Source organism: Sylvia atricapilla, chromosome 1 (genome assembly GCF_009819655.1).
Source record: "Sylvia atricapilla isolate bSylAtr1 chromosome 1, bSylAtr1.pri, whole genome shotgun sequence".
NCBI classification, from domain to species: Eukaryota; Metazoa; Chordata; class Aves; order Passeriformes; family Sylviidae; genus Sylvia; species Sylvia atricapilla.
This window is the reverse complement of record NC_089140.1, coordinates 103191566-103214649: the sequence shown is the minus strand read 5'-3', so window position 1 is coordinate 103214649 and position 23084 is coordinate 103191566. Positions and strand designations below refer to the sequence as shown.

The window sequence follows — 23084 nt, the reverse complement described above, 5'->3', positions numbered from 1 at the left end:
GCTTTATTCATATTTCCTTTCATTTTTTTTCCTTTTAAGATACATTTGTAAGTAGAGATGTCAAAACAAAAAATTCACTGAGGCAAGGAAATTTGCATTCTTCTTGCTTTACTTCCCTTATCTCACCTATGTATTTAATAAACTCAACACTTGTTTCTTTAAAAACTAGTAGCTATACATGATGAAATCCTTCAGTGAAGTTACTGTGGTCTGTCGCAAGCTACTTAAAATATCAAGAGTTTAAAATATTATAGGAAATACCACACTTTAAGAAAACACTAATCCTGGAATACTATTCTATTTCCCTCTTCAAAACAAATATTTGCTGTCATAAAAACAAAACAAGTCCTATTACACTGCTGCAAAGTAGTTCTCTCTACAGCTGTAGCCACCAGGTGTTGATGTTACAAATTGTGAAACCATTTGCTTTAATAGGTACCATTTTCCATTTATAACAATAACTAAGAATATTACCAGGAAAGCAAAATGTTAGCATTAAGCATAGTTTGTGAATTGACACGACAATTCACTTTTTTTTTTTTAGGCCTCCTCAGAGGTCAACAACATTGAGATCAGAACAATGTTAACTAATGAGATCAGACCTGCACATGACTTCATCTTGTTTAGCTTCTCAGAGGACAATAATAGGTTTCCCTGAGCCCATGCTATATCCAGTCTGATCACAAATACACATTTAAATCCAAGTTCCTGGATGATTCACTAAGATCTCGGGACTCCATTAACAAACTTCCAGAAAAGTTTGCTAGCTGTTCGTACAAGTCCTTCCAATAACACGGCAGTTACAGATCAGAACAGCTACCCCCAAATCTTTATGTAAGAAATTCAGACTACCCTGGGAGCTCAATCTGCAATACAGTTTATGAAAATTTTTGTTTGTAAAACCCATCCAGAGAAAATTAAACTTTTGGCACAAGTGGCGATGGTGGGGGGAACTTTACATTCACTGTCTCACCTCTGTATTTACTGATCAACAGGGTTTGCTTTTGCTTAAAGTAAATATTGAAGCAGATTGTTCTTCAGACAACACAAACTTCTCAGGTCAATACATTTTGACACACACATCCCTTAATGCATGAAGTCATAAGTGGTTATTACCCAAAAGGGAGTGGCAGTTTCTGGAACAGCAGCTCTTAAAAACCTTTGGGTTTTATGTAGCATAAACCCATACTGAGCCAAATTCTGCTACATGAGGGAGGAAGCCAAACTTTGCCAACCTGCTAACAGTCTTTACAGGAATATTATTGCTTTATGGAGAATTTCAGGCTATTGCCTTATGGAGACTTTACCCGAAAAATGAGTCCTCAAAGGAGACATCACCTGGTATTCAATAAGCAACACAGATTTAATAGCATGAAACACAGGAAAACCTTGGGGGGACTTGGTTAATTTTTGGAAATCCCAATGAGACACAAATTCTGTGAGGTTTTGTGCAACAGGAGACTGGCTCTTACTGAAGTGATACAGGGCTGTAAATTTGGTTTTATATCTCAAAATCCTAGCATGCAAGAATATCACTAATGACCTAGTTTTATACTAATCAAAGAAGCACACAACTTTCCCTCTACCTCTTACTTGTAGGACACCTGAGAGAAGAAAATATTAATGAGATGATTGTCTTACTGGCCTCCATGGAGAGCCCATGACCACCCTGAAACGTGTCATACATACGTGAAAAAAAGGCTGTACAATGCATTTTTTGTGGTCAGCAAGATTTTTAGAATCCAGGAAGGTAAGGTTCAGGGAGTACAGTCCAACATTAATTCATCAGCTCTATTGATCATTAAATAGATTGGTCTTTTGTCTGGCTATAAATGCATAACTATAACCTAATTTGTTGGATTTGGGGATTTTTACTTACTTATAATTTCAAAGGGTAGGGATACTAAAGGGCAAAACTGGTTTTCTACAAGAAGTCACCAATATCAATCAGACTTTGGAGGTGGCACTGCAGTGACATGAACATTAACTACAAATAGAGAAAATTTACAGATAATGTGCAAAATATAAAAGAAAGCAGAATTGAGCCCTCATTCTTGCCCCCTCTCATTATACAAGGGAGATGACAAGGGAGATGAAAATCTTAACTTAGCTCTGAGCACCACCACAGAAACACATGGAGTTGCATGAAAACTCAATTTAGTTTTGTGATCCAACATAATCCCAAAATATCTAAACAGAGGCCTGCAGATATTGAGAAAGCATTTGTCTATCTGTATGTGGGTTTTGTAAATTTTATTTATATGTATGCAAATTTGCAGCATAAATTGAAGTCACAAAATTTGCATACTTCACTTTGTTCATGACAAAATTTCAGGTGATCTAATAAGGAGTGAATTTAGAGGGTCACTAAAATCAGATAAAAGGCACAGAGTTTATTTATCACATTTGCATTATGAGTGGCGTACTCTTGTTCTCATTTTAAAATCATAACTTATTGGTGTATCTGTATGCAGTCTGAGCCCAAGGCTGCTTCCCCAAATGAGACCAGCTCCCATCCTGACATTTCATCCACTAATTCACAAGATAAACCAAACTTCTCTTGCTAGGTCTGAGGAGCAGACCTTTCAGGACTATGCCTCAGGAGTGTAAGAAACCTAAATCTTCATACTCAAAGTGAGAGAAGAGAGAGAACTAATGAGCTTCTGACTACCAAATGCAATAGTTCCAGTGGAGCACCCTCAGGCCACAGTGGCTCACAATAATAGAGATTTTGTTCTGGTGGGCTTTACCCAGGTTACAGCTTCCAACACAACTCCATGCTACCAACTCTAAAAGGTCACGGGATAGAAACCACATCACAAAAACGGTTTCCAACAGTCAAATGCTTTATATAAGAGCAGCGCTGTCAAATATTTGATAACATGCATTTGTAGCAAAAAACGCCCACTTTTTCCTTGATTTGATTCTGCATGCAGTAGATATAAACCTCAAGAAATTTTCCTTCTTGAAGCATTCTTGTAAAAAGGTCTGCAGGAACAATTGAGAGACATAAGCGTTTTAATAGAAGACAAATTGGAATCCACTGAATTTCAACATATCTCTCAAGTTTCCAAATAGATCAGTTTTTCCTCAAGCCTTATCATTCCACAGTTACTGAAATAAACCATTTTCCTACACTAGTTCCAAATGCATTTTTCCATCTTATCATTTGCCTAAAAAGGATCTGAAAATAGGTCATAATTTCCATGCAGTTGCTTAACATGCAGGAATTTTCACCCAATATTTTTGCAAAAGTCTTCTGTAACTAAGTGAAAGACACAGGAGTATTAAATATTCAAAGTTTATTTTAATGTAAAATGAACAGAGTTAACTTATTTATGATCCTTAACAAGATATGATTATGAAGGAACAATAGTTTCAACACCACAAAGGAACCACCAAAATCATCACAAAGGTACTTGATTTGGGTCTTGGGTTTGAAACCCATGTTAGGATCTGTCAAATTACATTAAATTTATAGTAATTGCTAAAGCTAAAAATCCATTTATTATCAGCAAGAGTGTAGTTTAATCCTCTATAAAATCAGTTTATAACCAAATAATACTGTAAAAATATGAGATTAATAATGTAGCATTGTAACATCAAGGAAAAGAAGCAATGCTGACTTTCCTCTGTTGCAATGTGCCACACCCACAGTTAATAAAAACAGGCAGCCTCAGAGCTCCTGTCAGAAACAAGATGCTGTGGTAAGACAATCAAATGACATATCAAAAAGCTGTAATTAGCTGGACAAGAACTGTTTCTTCTTTGGAACGGCAATTTCAATTGTATTAGGTACTTTTAATGGGTTGTCTGCCACAGGAGAAAAAGACCCATATCCTCTCCTACACCACAGAACACACAAATCCAAGTAAAGCCTAAAGAAAAAGACATAATTAAATCTTTTCTCTGAGGGACAGCAACACCTCCTGAGCTGTCAGCTGAGCAGGAGCATTCTTCCTCAAGCTATTGCTTCTGTGATGCAGTACTAATGCAGAATAAAGGGTAAGCATTAAAAATACCCCTAAGCACAGTTTCCCACACACCACATACAAGGTTCCAGAGCTTTTCAGCAGAGAACATGGGGAATATTATTTTACAGATAGCACTAGTATTATCTCAAGACACTGAAACACACAAAGTGTTTGTTGTCACCATTACGGGAGTATTTTAGTTGTGAATATGATTTAAGAAATATGGTGATACTGAAGATGATACATACATTTACATGGTGCAGATAGGAAAGAAAAGTGGGTTTATTATCAACTGAATAAACTGTACCCTCTACCAAGAGGCCTCTAAAATGTAAGCAACATTTTTTTGTGCAAAGAATTCCAATGGAAAATAAAAGCTAAAATAATAATTAAAAAAATACATTCTCTTTGGGTGAAAACAACTTCATTATTTATCCTCTATAAAGAAGCTGATGCTTGAACATTTGATTTTACTGCACTAAGGAGCATAGATCTGATCAAATCAAGTTCATGTTAATGTTAAAATGCTTCTGTTCAACTGCTAACAATGACTAAAGGAGAACTTTAAATTCTTCAAAACTACTTCAAGTAGATTTCAAGTACATATTTACTACAACAAAACCACAAAAAATAATTCAACATTAAAAAACTTTAAACTACAAAAATGAGGAAATATATGAGGAGATGGAGGTATGAGCACAACCTTAAGATCGCATTGTTTTAAGATCACTAGAGTTTTAGCAGGAATTACAACAAAAAGATCACCATTTGGCATCAGAAAACTAAAAACCAGAGGCTATATCAGCTGATGATGAATGTATTCACTATATTCAAGTCCAGTATACATCACAGCAAGCATTTTAGTTGATTTCTTATCCTTTTGGGCACTGTGGCAGTTTCTCCAATACAATTCCACAAAGAAACAGCAGTATTTAGTAACATTAATCCTCTCTCTTTTAAAGAGGGAATCCATTCATTGAACATTCTCTTGAATTACAAGTGCTTCCTGTCACAAGGCCAGTTTACTCCTAATAACGTAGAAATACACTGTGCAGTTTTCGGCTGGTATATCATGGAGTGTGCATCTCTAAAGCAACATCTCCTCTGTTGTCGGGAATACATAATGGGATACAGAACTGAGCACATCAGTTGATTTCTAAGGTCACATTCACCTTCCTAAGAGTGCTTTTCCAAACAGCTATGTCATCTTTCCCCCAAACAATCCTAATTAATTGCTTCTGCATTAGGATCTCAATTTCTCGGCTCACTGCCATAAGAAGTTTTTTTATGAAAAGTCCTGGCAATTCCCGTTAACAGCAACTCAAAATTGCCCTCCCTGGCCAAGTTTCTCCTGCTTCCATGTCCATCAAAGCACTTTTCAGCTCTACTTCTGGATTCAAGTTTCCTGTGAGTAGTTAGCACAATCCACTGCTAAATTATAGACTCTGTAGATTGTCCTTGAAAGCAGCTCCATATGAGGGGCAGAGGGACTCTGCACAGTCCTGAGTCACCCATGATATCTGACCAATAAGTTCCTGGTAAAACAACCTCCCCTACCAACAGGAAATCCACCTTAAATGGCAACTGGCTGCATCTCTGCAGTCCCAGCTACTAGCCACAGACAGACTAATCTTAGTTCAGATTTAATCCTTTATCTAATTCTATTCAAATTAAAAATTGTCAAATAATCTGAGTTACAAATGAACTTAAAATGCCTGAGTTGTTCAGAGCTGTTAAAGTGTTTTAGAAGGGCAGCTGAGATACATCTGAGCATATCAGTTTTAAAAAAAAGTTTTGTTGATTTTAAATTCTTAAAAATATCTCACTGAAAAGCTACCCCTCCCATTAAAAAAGAAAAAAATAGGGCAAGGGGGTTATTCTGGCTTGAAAGCAATAAAACTCACAAAAAAGTGGCCTTAGAAATCTGCCGTTTCATCTCACCCAACAGGAGTACATCAGAGGTTGAAATAATTCTCCTCTTTGTACCCACAGAACATGCTCCACCTGCAACAGTCACCAAACACACCTGAATCTGCAGGTGAGCAAGAGACTTTGTCATTGCTTATTGCTGTGGGGCACAGCTGCATGAATCCTGAAAATGAGATTAAAAGGCACTGTTTCTAGTGCCTTCTATCCTCAATCCATGCTTCATGGAACACATGACAGAGGTAGCATTCGCCATAAAGCAGAAAAGAGGCGGTAAGAAGCACGGTGCACACAGAACGAACATGAGTCAAGATGAGGAGACAAAGCAGTCAGGCTAGGGGAGACAGATGAGACAGGGGCAGGGAGATATGCAGTCACTGAAGTGTATTTCATTCCAGAACTTGGAGTGGAGCCCAGGAAACCAAAGTCTCAAACCCCCCTCTGCTGTCAGCTAGTATTTACAAAAGCTAATTGCAAAGCTCTTCTCACAGATTTGCAGCTGGACACAGAAAGGGCAACAGTCCTCTACAGTAACTCATTCCTGTACTAGTCCAAGAGTCAGACCACATTGCACTATAGTTCTTAACTTCTTCAGATCTTGTATCCTTACATGATACTATAAAAAAAAAAAAAAAAAGTATTTCTGTTAAGCTTAAAAAAATACATCATTTAATCTCACAAAAGTGTTCCAAGACTAAAAGTGTTGGAAAAAAAAATTAATTCAGGGCAGAATGAATGAAATATTCAAATATTGCCACTGTCCCTATATACACTACAGCATGCACACACACAACTGGAGAACGTGTCTATTCATTTGCAACCCTGGGTAATTAACACATGGCCCATACAAATATGTATGCCAGCATCAATTAGGTTTCTTTTCTTCAACTGTGAAAGAAAGCTTCATTCTTGCTCTGTGACACATGCTTTCAGCCAAACGTAAAGGTTGCAAAACAAAGAAAATGGTCTTCTGATCTAGCCTGAATGGAAAACAAGGCAAGGAGAAAAAAAACAGGAAAGTTCAGTCAGATGTGCATCCAGACAGTCCCTGTCTTCTGCTCCAGCATTCTGCAATGCGATTTGTAGCATCACATCCAGTCCTTTTTTCCCCCCATTCCCTCTTAATATGCCTCAAAATGACTGGATGCCCAGAGTCAGCAGTAAGTGCCAGAGCTGCTTTAAAAGGTGAAGACCATGAGGTTCACTGGAAAGCATTATAAGCTCTCATCCCTCAGAGCTATGCTGAATGCCACTGTCACCTTAGGGAGATACATGACATTAACTCAGGGATTCTGAGTATTAATTGCATGCATCTCTACAAAACTTTTCCCTGCAGGGAAATGTTTTGAACCTCCAGAATTCCAAAGATTTTTCCACCAGCAACTTTTATGAAGTTGCTGTTATTTCCTGATTTGGATTTATTCGCAGTTAGTAATCAGGATTTTCCTCACACATCACATTTCCTGCATACTAAAGCTTCTCCCTGCAAGCTCAGTCTAGCGAATGTCAAAGTGTAGAACTCTGATGAAATGTTAAACAAAGCAAGAGATAGGCACTGACCCACAAAGCAGACGTGTAGCATCATTTAACAGGCTTACGGACAAAATGTATTTCTGAAATATTTCAGCGAGCATCTGCATAAAGCTGACTGTTGATGGGAACTAAAGCTGACAAAGGCATAACAACATAAAAATGCATCTGTGATCTTACCCTTTACATGCTTAAAGTGATAGCCCATCAGGGTGTAATTATCATATATTACTAATGGAATATTAATCATACGTTCATTACTCTAATTAGAAAAAACGTGTCTTGAAAAGCAGCCTGACTTTTCACCTCTGAAACTGTAATTGACACACAAATGAATTTGACAGTCTTGACGACTATGTCTCCTTAGTGGGAGAAATAATGTCTTTATCTTCCAACATTTAGCTTAACTGCCAGTTTCCATCCCCTGTATGCAAAATTCAAGTCAGCTTAGATGATCTCATGCACTGCTTCAACCTCTGTTAAGTACTACACATATATCTAACAAGAGACAGAGGTAAAACTTAGGCTATGCACAGGTTTACCAAGTGGAGATTAAGTTATCCTTTGAAAGAAACCTGGAATATCTGTCTACAATGTAAAAAGTCAAGCCTGAAGTAGGATTTCAGTTATCCATGCACATTCACACTTTTGAACCTGTAGAGCCTTTTTTGTCCCTTCAGAAGAGTCATTTTTGAGCACATACAACACCTATACCCCCTCAAATATTAACCACATACAAAGGAGACCAAGTAGCAGTATAAAGTCTGCCTTTCAAATGATTCATGTGGGAAAGCAAAGCATTTAGGAGATAACATTCTGAAGTGCCAATATCCCAGCAGGTCTCAAATAAAATAAAATAAATAAAAAAAAAAGTGATCTTTGTGCTCATGTATTGATACAATCCAACGCCTGCTTAAGGAAATGACAGACATTACTTTCACAGTGGCCCACAGACTTCGGTGAGGAGCAGATCAGGCTCCTATAAATTATTCTAGCTATGCTAAATCATGAGAGGCTTTTAACAATAAAAATTATATGTGTACACATTAGAGGCTTCACCAGGCTACGCTGGATTATGGACAGGGACTTACACCTTGCTGAAGATGTTGAAATCTGTTTAAGTCTGCTTTTTATTTCAAAGTGTGTTCTGATTTTACCCAAACTAAGATCTCAGAATATCTCAGGTTGGAAGGGACCAACAAAAATCATCAAAATTAACACCCTGCAGGATTACCTGAAATTAACTATAAAACTAAGAGCTTTGTCCAGAAGATCCTTGAACTCTGACAGGCACAAACGATACCACTCTGCCAGAAAAAAGCTTGCAATAATGTTTGACCTTACCAGATAGCCAGAAAAGGTTATTATAAATTGAAATTCAGACTGTTAACAAAATCCAATGGATAATTAATTATAATTTAGAACTACAAGCATATTTTAATCTGGTTTGACTTCTTCTACTAGGTAATTATTTAGGGAATATGCAGCATGTTACAATTTGTTTAGGACTGTAACCTTTTTTTCAATGTTACTGTTCAAAATTACTGTGTTATTTTCACTTGTATTACCAGACATGGTCTGAAAATAGGAAAAGTCTATCATATCTGAAACAGGAAATGCATTTGGAACTGATGTTATAAATAAAAGAGTAAATATTTGCAAATCTAAAAGCATAACTTTAAATTGCTTAATCTTTGTCCTTGGTTATACATCTTCATTATGTTATAAAATTAATTCAAATTATCTGTTCACTTGCAACAAAGTTGGCAAGGAAAACTGAAATTATCTGTACTACTTCAGTGTGATGTGATATTCTGTTACGTAAACCAATTTTCCTATGAACTCATTTCTCCTTGCTAAACTCAAGAATCATTACTCCCAAATAAATAATGACAACGTTGTTACTGCAACAGGGACGGCAATATTGTATTGGTCACTGAGGAGGAGACAGAGAACACATCTCATGTATTACTGTGTCCTGACCTCCACAAATGATCTGACAGTAGTGATATGCATTAAGACATTTCATACACACATTCTGCTCTTGCTTTATTCATGGACTACCCTAAGACTTAATATTCTATGTGCTAAACCTTAGGGTCCTAAAATTCAAATTCACTCCTTAATCGGCCAAGGAAATTATTTTTAAGCTAAGACCTTGAGGTTTTTGTTCATTTGTTTTGGGGCTGTTTGTTTGTCTGTATTTTCTTCCCTCCAGTTGCTATATGTTCCACTATCCAGATAATTAGCTTTACCCCTCTCTTCCCCAAAACCCAAAGAGTCCAGGGTGAGGCAAATTTTTAAAATCCCCAAACAGCAGATGCTGAAAAAAAGAAATTACATAAAAAACCCAGGTTTTCATTCGGCTTTATGCCACTCACATTTCCACCTACTTGAATCTAGAATTTAGTCAAATTCATTCCTGCTTTCATCCCACTGACCTCCCTGTAAACATACCAGTCACAAACCCAGTTTTCTGCACTTTGCATCTACTGAAATAAACTCGACTGAAAATACATTTCTTTTATCTATTGATGCTATCCAGTTGGTGCAAAAAGAAGAACAAGATATGGTCTATTTAGATAAAACACACAGTTTTGAGGGGCTTTTTCCAGTATATATTTTGTTTCATTTCGCCTTTATTTATCAGCACAAGCAGAATTACTTAAAAGTAGCTGTTAGATAAAGCATGACTAATTTCATCCTACTTTCAAAAAGTATTTGACCTAGCAATAAGTACAAAAAATTAATCCTACTTAAAATATGTTCATGCAAACTCCAAGAAAATGCTTAACAAAATAACCATTAATACTACATTTGCCACACTTAATTTTCCAGCACACACACAAACTTAGCTCCAGAGAGACTCCACTGAATTAATTTACTTACTTTAGGTGGTATATTATAATGATAATAATGGAATCAATTAAAAAAGGACTACATGATTAGGCTCCATAAAATTGTGGGCAACAATCCATGACTAAGCTGCAAATTCAAAGGGGGAAGCAAAATGAATTTTTTTTCATTATTTGTCTATTTTAAACAGAGAAGATATGCAGCACACATATCGATCAATGTATTTAAACATTTTGTTTCTAATACTGTGTCTTAACTTTTTCCAACACAAAACACACAGCAGGTAGCTTAGCTTGATTAAAAAAAAAATCATATTACAGATGAAAAAACTGGAAAGTGACTGAGTATTTGGTTTAGTATCAGATGTTGGGAGGACCCAGTTTGGCTCCAGCATGATTTGTTATTAAAATTCAACTGGATCAAGAACTGTTATTGTCCTCTTGACTGTTGAATTAAACATTTTCTGATGACTGATTAAACAGTATGTGCTTAAAAATTTACTTTTTTCCACCTCCCAAAATACATAAAAACAAAACAATACAATTTTTTCAAGCATCTCAGTATCACACAAAGCATGCATTCAGCTTCGAGTAATAAATTACTGCACGAATGTAAAGCAATTTGTTTGCATCCACTAAAATAGAATGAATCATATCCATGACACCAAATTGTAGTAATAAATTACTGAGCTCTGCAAGTGGTGGGAAAAGCATTATCGTATTAGATTTTGCAATTCAGATCTATTACAGGCCCCTTGTATTTATTTATTCAGCCATACAACATGGTATACTAAATAACATATTGGTTACATACACTCTGTAGAAGGCACGTGTCTGCCTGCATCAATTCTATTTCCTTTACCGAGAGTACTGAGTGTTTACTATTATCAAAAACATGAGCGCAGTGTAACTGTGCCACTGGTGCCCCCCAAAATTCTGGCCAGTCACCATGACTATGCAGAAAAACTGTCTAATAATACACCCACCGAGAAGTAGACTTGTGACAGCGGGGTCTGCCCGCTGTGCAGCCAAGTGAGCACCACCATAGGACTGACTGGCCTGGGCTTTGTGCAGTCTGCTACTGACTTAAGATATCAGGTCTATAAATCCATGTTCTCCAGGCCAGCTGATGACAAGAGCTGGAGTGGCCTCTTCAGCCCTGATATGCGAGTGAGGAGTGCACTTACTGCCTTCAACACCTTCCAGAAAGGAATTCACCTCTCCCTCCTTGAAGCGCTCATTGCTTCCACCAGAAATGCAACAACAACTCTTTAAAGTGTCCCATGTGCCTGAACAGCTAATCCCAGCTTCTCTTCAGCCTTCCCTGAAAAACCAAAGAGCAGGGAGAAATCAACACCAAGAATAAAGGCGTTTAAAGTGAACTCACTCACTTTTGTTCTCCCTATGATTGAGGGGAAAAAAAAAATTCCCATCAAAAAATCAATCCTGACTTAAACCTAAATTCAAAGCATATGTGAGCCTGAATAGGTGCTCCACATTTATCAAGCATATTGCTAATGTGGGCGGTAGCTGCCATGAGCTGGATATGGAAGGGAAGATGAGTTCAGAGCAGTTTATGGTTAGACCAAATGTTAAGGTAAAGTTATCAGATAAAACTGAAACAAGGCTCTTATGTACACACAAAACCAGTCAACATGATGTTCGTATTTTAATACAAATGATTAAAAAAAAAAAAACCCAAACCAAATTGCTCAAAACCAGGGCACTGCCTCATTCAGCATCTGTTCAAACCCATGTATAAATCAGCTGCAAGGACTCTGTATGCTAACGAAGCCAGAAAGGCGAACTAGATCTGGCAAACTCATCAATTAATTAATTAATTATACCACAAATAATCAATGATCCCAGCTGTGTATAAAAACAAACCAAGAAAAAAATCCACATACAAATCCACATACAATTTATTCATCAGCATCTGTTAATTTGCAATAAAATACTGGGGTTTTCCACAGTAGCTTCCGGTTAAAGCATTTTTTCTTTCATCAGGGAAACAGAGATTCCTGGGAACTGTGCACAGACCACTGGCAGCAATTGTTCTGAATTATGCAGCATATTAAATATGAACATAAACTTTAGCATGACACCATTACAGAATAAAAATATTAAAGCTTTTAAACAAATAAAATCTACATCTGTAGGCTTTCCTATGTATTAGTTTCCCTATTCTCAGAGAGACTGTAAGTCCTTGGGAAAATGGACCAATTATTTTTGGTCCTACAGCAGCTCAAAGCAAACTACAGACAAAGTTAAACAGTAAAATCAAGTTTAGAGTTTCTATAAATGTGCAAAGGATGCTAGAAAAATTGATTATTGGAAATTTTTCGTCTCATTGTATGCAAAATCTCTGTTTAGTTCCAAAAGAAACTGAAATGAGCACTGAGATGAACCTTCATCTTTCTCTCACCATGCTTTGCTGTGTGTTGTCACAGAGGGACCAGAAATTTAGAATAAAGAAGCACAATGCAATTAATTTCCTTGAGTAATCCCTTCACAAATACTTCTGCCTTCAGAAGGGCTCTGCAGGTGTAATACACACAAGTGTTGCTACAACATTTCAGCATTTTTTCGCATTAAAAATCCCCTCCAATATGGGCCTGACCAATTGTCACTCAACATTTAACATTTCATAGAGGGCAGGCAGCATGCTCCCACAGTTCATGCTCAAAATGCCAGTCAGCATAAAAAGCCAAGGATCAGGTCAAGAACTTTAGTATAGTCCCATATTTTGCCTTGATTCTGCCAGAAACACCCTCTGGAAAGCAATTCAACATAGCACATTAATTATTTTGCAGCACACTGCACTGATTTTAGAAGTACCTCATGTACTACCCGCTTTGTAAATGACCAAAGTACTTGAATACTGCAGAATGTCCTTGTATTTAGCTTTTGTTCATATATAATTCTGCTGTATAACTCTCCCTTGCAAAACACAGCAAGAAGATTCCCAGTAGGGACATTTATATCACAGAGGTGTAGAACACCATACAAATAATTATGGAAGTCAGCCCACGCACCACCACAGTATGATAAGAAACACCACACATTTGCAGGCTACATACAGAAACTCCAACTAACATTTCTACCCAAGGTGAAGTGGATGCTCATCAACTACCATGCCCCTGCAACTCTGCAAAGGACATTACACAGATATTGAAACAGCTCTACAAAGAATGTCATATTTGAAGTAGCTGTCATGAACCAAAAAAACCCCAAAAAACTCCAAAAACAAAACAAAGGGGTAGATGCAATCATAATTTTTTCACAAATAAGCTTCTAGTGTTTCCAGGAATTAAAAACTTTTTTTTTTTTTTTTTTGAGCTAACTGGACAGACAGTTGGTTTGAATACCATTCAGCAGCCTCTCCTAGTGCTTGTTTCTTTTGTTTCTTTCGTTGTTGCTGATGTTCTTGTTGCTAAGAAAAGAAACCTGCATTGGTTCTTTTTCTAAGGAAGAGTGAGCTCCAAATGTGTGAGGAAAAGGTTCATCTATGGTTTATAATTCCACTTGAGTTTATTTTATCATATAGATATCCTGATCAAAATTTCTAAGAAACCCACCTTTCCCACAAAAATTTACAGGGCTTCCTAAATAGACACTGTATCTATTCTTCTAGAGTACTGGATTTTATACAATGATATACATATGATGCTTTTCAAAGTATCACCAATCTAGTAATCACTAGCCCTACTTTGCTGTTGTTACTAAAGGACAGGTGCCATCTAGATATTTGGGATATTTTCCTCAGAAAATAATTGTAATTATCTTCTTAAATATTACATTTTATGGTTGTACAGATCTTCCATGAATGGAATTGCAGAATTACCATTCATTTTTTAATCTAAATTGCTTCAACGGTGTTTGTAATATTTAATTTATACAAAATAACAATAAATTCTCCTAATTCTACCTCTTTCATTCCTTCCTTGGTGATTTTTTTTCTCTCTTTTAATTCTACTTTTCCATCCTATTGCCACTAAAAAGCTCCATTGGGATATTCATCAATATTACTTGCAAAGTTGTATATAAATTTGGCATTAAGCACTTGTCTGCAAGTAAAGATCTGTTAGAAGGAACAGCGAGGTGAAACAGAGAACCACAGAATAGTTTGGTCTGCAAGGGACCTTGAAGGTCTTTAATTCCAATCCCCATCTTGGAAATGCACACTTCCAGCAGATAGAGAGAGAAGCAAAATCTTACAACATTATGGAGGCAAACCAGATGCAACAACAGTTGACAACTTTTAAGAACCAAACCGTGCCCTGAATATTATGCCCAACCAATAGATAGCCAGAAGACACAGGCTGAAGAGAAGAAAGGATCTCAGAAGCCCTTGTGAAACACTTGCACCAATGCAGTTCCACCACCACAGAACCAGAACCTGCACTCCTCTATGAACCACGAAATGAACATCACCCTAAGTGAATGGTATGCTGCAGGGACTCCAAAATTGCTCCTGCTGCAGGATGGAAATAAAACAAAGATTCTCACATACTTTGGACATTTGAGAGATACTTTGCATCCATGGAGCACACTGAGTCTCAATACTTCTAACTGGACAAAGGCAGCTGCACATTATCTGTTGACCAGCTATACATGAAAGGTACTGTAGAGACCACTACCACAAAGCAGACACCTCGATTTCATGTCTGCCCTTCTTTAATTTTTCTCTTCCTTTTTCTATTTTTTTTCCCCTGATGACACTACAAAAGAAACACACAGAGCAGTAGTGAGATAGTAATTCCCAGTGTTGACTTTTAATGCTGGATGCACACTGCTAAAACTGAAGTAAGTTACCAAGACAAAGGTAGGTGAGACTGCTGATCATTGTCTCTTATTGTTATTGACCTCCAGTCAGATACGTCACCCTGTTCTACCTGCAAAACTGAACAGACACACAGGCACAGAATTAGCAACTGAAGTCGCACTCAGGAAGCTGGCTGGAAAAAAACACTCCCTTCATTTGAAAAAAGTAACTCAGCTACCATCCTATGAGCACATTCCTTGAAATACCTTCAGAGAGCATGTACACTCAGAACTATTAATGGACTTTCAAGCACAATTGATGTACACGATTTCAGGGGATCCTCATCCTCTTATCTCCCTTTTCCACAACAGAAAAAAATAAATCAAGAAATCCTTGACTTGATCCAGCAGTGTCATCACATCAGGATGTTAAGATGCCAAACGCGTAAGATGTTTCAAGTCCACTCAAGCTACTGCAACCTACATTCAAAATTAAGCCACAAAGCTTAAAAAAAACACCTCCTAGGTATAAGACACCATCTGCAACTGCTGAGATCTTTGGTTATGAGCTGACGACACAAGCTTTTGTCACCAAACCACAGCAAACTGATGTTCAAAGCGAGGATCTAGGCACCTAGAAGTGTACATTTCCTTCACAGAGACAGAAGCTCATTTCTCAAATCCCTAGTTTCCTTAGCATAAGAAATCAGAAGATGAAGAACCTCCTGACTTAGTTAAAGGTGATGCTAAATTTTCAAAAAGAGGGAGACAACTGGAATGAGTAATATCCATTGAAATGCCACCAATACAGGGACAGGGCATCAGGCACCAGGAGATGAGAAATTGCTCTCATAGACAAAGGCTAAAGAAAAAGCTACATAGGCAATTATTTTTAAATGGCTTTCATCTAGCCAGAAGACACTGGAGAGATGCATAACATCAACTTAACTTGGAAAGTCAGATTATGAACATACTAGCTACTATTATTATGGTTTCTTGAGAAGATTTTCACATGGCACAGGCAATTCTTTAAGAAACGCAGAGATACAAAAAAGGAGGAATTGTGATTTCTGTGTGATTTCAAAGCACTGCAAAGTGTTTCTACAGACAATCTGCCAACTAGACAAGTTAAGAAGGCCAAAGTCAGCATCTGTCTTCCAATTAGAGAGCCACAAATGACATATTGCTCAGTGACAAATGATGACTGCTATCTTATATTCAGATGGCTGCTTTAGCAGATGTTTTCAAATTATCCCAAGATATGTCACAGGGTAAGGCAAAAGAGCTGGAAATATGTCCAGAGAGACTTGGTGCACCAGCAGCCTAAGGGAGCCACTTAAAAAGCCATTTGGTATCCTCTCATGAGAGTGTAGCTACAAAAACTGAGTACAAAAAGGAGAATGGAAATCGAAAACATGTTACATTCCTCAATGTAAGTTTTAGGTATCTGACTACAGGATCATCTAGAATAAAATGTGTTCACTTCATCTCAACTTCGAAAGAGACACAGTCTAGGTAGACAGCTCTTCAAAGACAAGTAAGGGAAAAAAAACCCCAGTGATTCACCCAGAAAGAGCTGTTCCATATTGCTGCTCTGTAATGACAGCTAGGGCAAAAGAAAGGCTTTATGTGCTGAACATCTCTAAACAGTAATCCCAGTATCACATCTTACATGCCGACTGAAAAAAATTAAATTCAGCCCTGATCCCAGGTGAGAAGAAATAGATGCTTTTACTGCTATGAAACATCTAAAACTTCAAAAACAGCACGGACAAATAATAGAGAAAAAGCAGATGTACACACTCCTATCTGAAGAGGACTAATAAGTAAGGTTCTGCCAGCTATTACACAGAGTTAGAGACAAGACAGGTCTTCAAAACAAAAATCTGATTGGGAAAACAAGCTGTTTTCCAAAATCCCACAGTAAAATCATATAGGTATAGAAGGACTTAAATATAACACAAGCAGAAGGGAGGATTAGGGCAGGGAGAAACACAGAAGCTGTGCTCATCCAGCGTAGCACCGTTCTCACTCTGGAGGCAACAGTAAAAGCACACGCCAGGAGGCAAAATAACCACAGAGTGGAAGGTGCCAATGAATGCTGCTACAAGTTAAGGAATGGGTAGGCGTCTGGTCTTGACCTATGGTGAGGGAGAAAATCCTCTCTCAATCTCTCTCTTGTTACCATGGAGATCCACTTTTCAGGTTCCTTTGGATGAGCTTTATTCACAAGTGCAAAATTTGGCATAAGAGGAAAACAAGTATTAATTACGTGCCTCTGACATAAATAGCTTTCTTAAATCTTGAGAGATAATACAACAGAGGCAGCAAAAATTAAGTTTGGTTACAGAGATTAAGGGCTGGATAAACTATCTCACTTTAAAGTACCTTGAAATCTCATCTGCTTAAAACGGCAATGCCAGCCTCAGGGCATTGCATCTATCTCACAATTTGGGTGAAAATTTTAGTTACTGTATGGTATGAGATCAGGGTGAAAATGACAATGAAAAAAATTCCATGGACTCTTCCTCCCGTAGTACCCTTCCTTGGTGTGGGATTACTCTGATTTATTACACTATCTCATTAATTATTTATGCAGTTCTCTTTATATTTCCAGATGGAAACATCACTAGCCAAAGCTGCACTGAGATGCACCACCTTTACAGGAAGAATATTGCAAGGCTTAATGCAAACAGATGACATTGATATGCTTCTAAGAGTTAATTCCACAAGAGACAGACAGAATGAGCCTTGAATTAAACTATATAGAGTTCTGGTGAAGTAAAAGAAACTTTAAATCAGAAGGATATATACATATATATATATATATAATGAAACACTACTGCACCCTTTATAGTACTTGATAAGCTCTCCAATAAACAGCATATTTTGCTCCCGTACGTTTTAATTATTTCATACTAATTTAAATAGTTGCCTAATTTCTATAGTTATCTGAAATATGCAGTATCAGACAAGTAAGCTGTAACAGAAGAAAACAAGGAACTGTGTTGCTGCAATTAACTGTTCCTAGTTTTCATACAATCATTACTATCAGCAGCGATTTGATCTTCAAATATATATCCTATTTATCTTTCAACATGCACTCTTTAGACTTCTGGATCTCCTGGATTAGTGAGCAATACTCAGACTCGCAATGTATTTTAAGGGAGTGGAAACACCTTAAGCATCTACACTGGACCCCACACAGGAGTAGAAATTAGTATTGCCTTTTTAAAGGTGCATTAACACTGAAATACAATCCAGCACAACAGGCTGAGCGTACACCATGCCTGCAAGCACACGTACCTTCCACTTGTAAGTAGGCTGTAAGTTAAACAACTACATTGTTTTAAATAACCAGCTTCACATGCCGTCCGCTACAATTCTCTTGGATTTTGCTTCTCTTACTTTTTTTTTTTTTTTTGAGGGGGGTGGGGGCGGGGGACGGGGGACGGACGGACAGTCTCTAACAGCAGATTTAGGTACCACTGAGAGGTACAGAAAACAACACGAATGAGATGTGATTAACCAAAAATGAATCATATGTGAAACTAAAGCGCTTAAATATATATATTTTTTTTTCTCCGAGATCAAATAAAACTATCAGCTTCCTTCAGAAACACGTTCGGTGCAGCCGTTTCCCTGCCGGCATCCTGAGCCGGGCTTAGTAACAGCAACAAGAAAGGGGAAAGAAAAAAAAAAAAAAAAAAAGCCGTAATTACATAACGGACCTTCCTAAATGCCTCTTTTCCCCTCGGATGAGGAACAGGGGGACGGCAGCCGGGGCCACTCCGCTCCGGCACCCGCAGGGCGGGGAGCGGCGGGGCCGGTCCCGCCGCCCGGGAAGCGATGGGCACCGGCACGGCGGAGCGAGGCCTGCCCTTCCCGGGAAGCGCTTTAACCTCCGCCCCAGGGGCTGCGCAGGCGATCCCCGGAGCTCTTCGCCGCTAAACGCCCAGACCCGCGCCGCGCAGGAGAGGGGCCGGGCCGGGACGGGGTGCGCCCGCCGGGGGCTGCTGCCCGGCCTGACCGCCCCTTCCCCGCGGCGGGGAGCTCCGCTGCCCGAGCGGCGCGCCACGGCAGGCTCCGCAGCACCGCCTCCCGCCTGTCCCCTGCCGGCTTCAAGCGCACTCCCAGGCACCCGCGCCTCTGGGCATGGAAGTCGGGATCGGGGTCCGTGCGAGTCTGGCGGGACGCGGTCCCCTCGGCGGGGCTGCGCCGGACCTCTCGGTTCCACGGGATCCCCGCACCACGCGGGCTTCGCCGAGGGGGGAGGCAGATATCCACCCACGTCCTTGTCCTGCCGGAGAGGGACGCGGGACAAACTCGGCCCGAGCAACTGCCGGCAACTATTTCGGGAGCGGGGCTGCGGGGGCCGGCGGGGCAGGACCCGGCGCGGGCGATGGATGCCCCCGCGCCTCGCCCGCAGGCTCCGCGGGGAGGGGCGCATCCCCGGGGCAAAGGAGGATGGCAGTCCAGGGCGGCTGGCAGAGCCCCCGCGGATGGGGGCACACAGCCCCGCAACGCAAGGCCAGCTAGGAATTACTCATTTGAATGATGCAGCAAACGAGGAGGGGGGGACACGACGCGGGGACGACGACGAGTCCTCTCGCTGCCACTCTCCAGCCCCGATTAATAAATAATGCCCAGGTTCCCTGCCAGGGGAAGCGCTCTCGTCTTCCGCGCAGACAGCAATTAATAGCCAGCCTCCTCCCGCGAAACCCTGGCTAAGCGCTGCCGCACGCTCGCACCCGCGGTGCCAAGTGCAAGTAGCACAATAGCGGGGAACCTCTCTACCTCGCAGCCCGGGAGAAGAGAGAGGAGGGAGCGCTGGAGAAGCCAAAGCTCTCGCGGCAAAACCCGATCCCCCGAGCGGCGGGGAGCCGGGGAGCGGCGGCCGCCGGCGCGGCGGGAGGGCGGGCAAGGCAGGCAGGCTGGCCGGCGAGCCGAGGGCGTACCGCGCAGCACGCCGCTAACACCATCACCCCTCCGTATCGTCAGCAAACTGCACGCCCGCATTTACCTTTTCCTGCCCGCCGTCCGTCAGTCAGGCGTTTGAGGGAGAGAAGGAGAAAGGAAAGGAAGGGAGAAGAAAGAGACAGGGAGATACAGAGAGCGAGAGGCGGCTGCTAATCCCCGTGTAGAAAGACTTCCAGCAGCAGCAGCTGAAGCAGCAGCAGCATGCGTGTGTGCGTGCCCGGAGTGAAGCACAGCCCTCCTGGCGATGCACCGGCGCTGGCACCCAAGTGCTGTCATGTGCGTATCTCGGTGTGTGTACCCATGGAAAAAAAAAATGGAAAAAAAAAAAAAAGAAAAAGATAGACGGGGGGAGACTCGTCAGTCACACGCCCGGCTGTGCACTGCTGGGGGGGACCAGGAGGAGGAGCCCAGCGCTCCCCAGCCCAACCACCGGAGGAGCAGCTCTCTTACTACGGCGGCGGTCGGGCTGCCCCTCCGCGCCAGTCCCGCACGCCCAGCCGCCCTTCCCGCCCGCTCCCAAGGACATGCCTTCGGGAAAGACCCTCAGGGCCTCCGTCCCAGGGGGCTCCGTTGCACCCCGGGCTACCCGAGCCCCACAGGAAGCAGCTGGGGAAAAAAAAAACCCGCGGTTCTCCCCCAGAAATGCCTCCCGGAGACATCCCCTGGGCAGCGGGGATGCCCCGCGTGGGACTGGGATGCGGCGCCCTCCCAGGGGTCGCAGCCGAGCCGGGGGGTGGGGGCGGGAGCCGCGGCGTTTCCCGGGGCTGCCGCTGTCGGCGAAGGCGGGGGCGGACGGACGGAGCCCCAAAGCCCGCGGGTCGCCCGCTGTCCTGGCGTGGGGCGCCCGGGGGCACCGCTGTGGGGCGGGGGGCTGCAGGTGCCCGGGGTGGGCTGGGCGTCTGTCAGAGCTGCAGGTGTAACCAGCAATGTTTGTGGCAGCGAGAGTGGAAAGTGAAAAGGCGGTGAAAGGCTGCGCTCATCCGGGCCACGGTGCGGGCACCCTGATCCTCGCGTGTCCAGTCAGGGATACTTAAATTTCAGCCGCGGAGCATGACCTACTAAAAGATGTTTGAATAGTGGTTGAAATCACTTATTTTTAAAATAGTAAATGCCATATCCGTCTTTTTGGCTGTATAGTGGCATATATGCATATAAATGAGATTTTGACATACAATTTACAGAATAGGCTAAAACAGAATGTGAGCTAACAGAATGCTCACATTATTCTTATTGTCCTAAATTTACTAGTGAGTCATACCAGCAGGTTTCAAATGTGATTTTTTAAGCCTCAAACCAGGAAAAGTTAGTGAGAAATGCACTTGATTTTTTTTTTTTTTATACCAAAAAGTAATACATACGGACTAAAAGATAATATTAGTCATAGAAAAAGGTTTGTAATATGACAAGGATGATAAAAAATTGGCGGGGATATCAGGTATGCTGTTTATACTAGTTTTGTTTTGTTTGTAATCGACAAGGTAGACCTGTCTCGGGTAAAAAAAAGGAGAAAAGGATGAAGTGCTATTGACATTTTTAATTACAAGTGTAGGTCGTATCTACAGGCTGCATAGGGTAGGAAATTCTGGTGTGTTAATAATGATGTTAATTAGCAAGCGATCAACAAATTGAGTGGGGAAAAGTTGGTCAGTCTATTTAAAAATAATTCTGGGGTTGGTTTTTTTTTAGTTGTAGGTGTAATAGTTGGTGTAAAGGAGAAGTCACTGAAAAGACTGTCCATGTTACTAGGATTTAGCTGCTGACAATAAAGTATTTTGAGACTTCCCATAATTCCTGCAGTAAAATAAAAAAGACTAAATTTGTTATTGCAAAATTGTACAAATCAAGTCATCATGACACTGTTAAACCAAATTGCACCCTAAAGCCATATAATTACTTTGTTTTTATAAAATAAAGGTACACCTACTCTTAGTTCCTAAACTGAAACACAGATGCTGAATCTGAGCTAACTCAGGTAAATAAGCTAAAGAGTAGAGGATTCATTATTTTATTTCAGTGTTTGTACACACAGCACTATCCTATGCTTTTATCTATTAACAAGAATTTTTTGAGCTGTCATAAACTGTTTTCAAGTCAGTTTCAAATCTGGCATAATCTGTTGTTTAAAACATGATGGTGTGTGAGAACCTAATTAGTAGAGTTTATGTAATATTTGCTGTGTAATTATTGGTAGATTTAGCATAGGCCTGTGAAGTTAAAAAGCAGAGTTAGTCATGCTGTGTCTGATAGTTTCTGAAAATTTATATCAAACTGGTTGATTACATTAGTCAGTAGAACTACTAACTAATCAATGCAAAACCAACACAACCAGGTAGTCATGAAAACAGATGACACATTTTTAGCCTTCATCCAAACGTCCGTAAAATTAAGTAGACCCAATTTCCTTTGAAGACTGAAAAGTAAGAAGGAAAGAGGACATATTTGTGCACAAAATTGTCTGATCTCAAAGTAAATGCCAGCACGAATATTTTTGTTTCTTTTTTTACTTGCACTCCCTAAGGTGAATGTAAGCCATTTAGTGAACTTTTTTGGATTGCCCTTGTTTGCCTGACTTCAGTCCAGCTGGGCCAAGAGAGTAGGAGAGGGAAGTCTTGTTACAAATTCTCTCCTGATAGTTCTAGAGGAGTCTCCATCCTGGAGGAATAAGAAATTCAAGCTGTTTTATACAATGATGCAGATGGTCCTTGTGAGCCACTAATTATTTTGATTTTAGACATAACACTTATCTGTACTAGTAGCCACAGTACTCCCGGGTGTATCAAAAGATGTGCAGTTTGGGGGATAGGAGAACAAAGATTCTTCTCCTGGCTCTGTGAGATATGGCACACACGAACAAAACTGAGAAGGGGCTGTGAAGCAGAGGGTTTCAGGAAGGACAGTAAATGAATGGAGGTGAATAAGAAACAAGAAAGTAAAGCCTGGGGAAAAAAGTTACAAAATAGTTTTTAGATTAGAAAAGTAGGAATCAGAAAAGAAACGTTTTAAATGGTTTGGGGAGGTGAGATAGTTCAGTATGAATATCTTCAGCCATCTGCAG

At 40.3% G+C, this 23084-nt stretch overlaps 1 protein-coding gene across 2 annotated transcripts in view; it reads right to left on the bottom strand.

Moving 5' to 3' along the window:
* DLGAP1 (DLG associated protein 1) overlaps positions 1–20360 on the bottom strand; it is a 399114-nt gene extending 378754 nt beyond the window's left edge. For both annotated transcript variants that reach the window (XM_066329466.1, XM_066329484.1), the window contains exon 1: positions 20073–20360. The gene's annotated coding sequence lies outside the window, so the exon portion shown is untranslated. The remainder of the gene's footprint in view (positions 1–20072) is intronic.
* Between the last annotated feature and the right edge of the window lie 2724 nt (positions 20361–23084).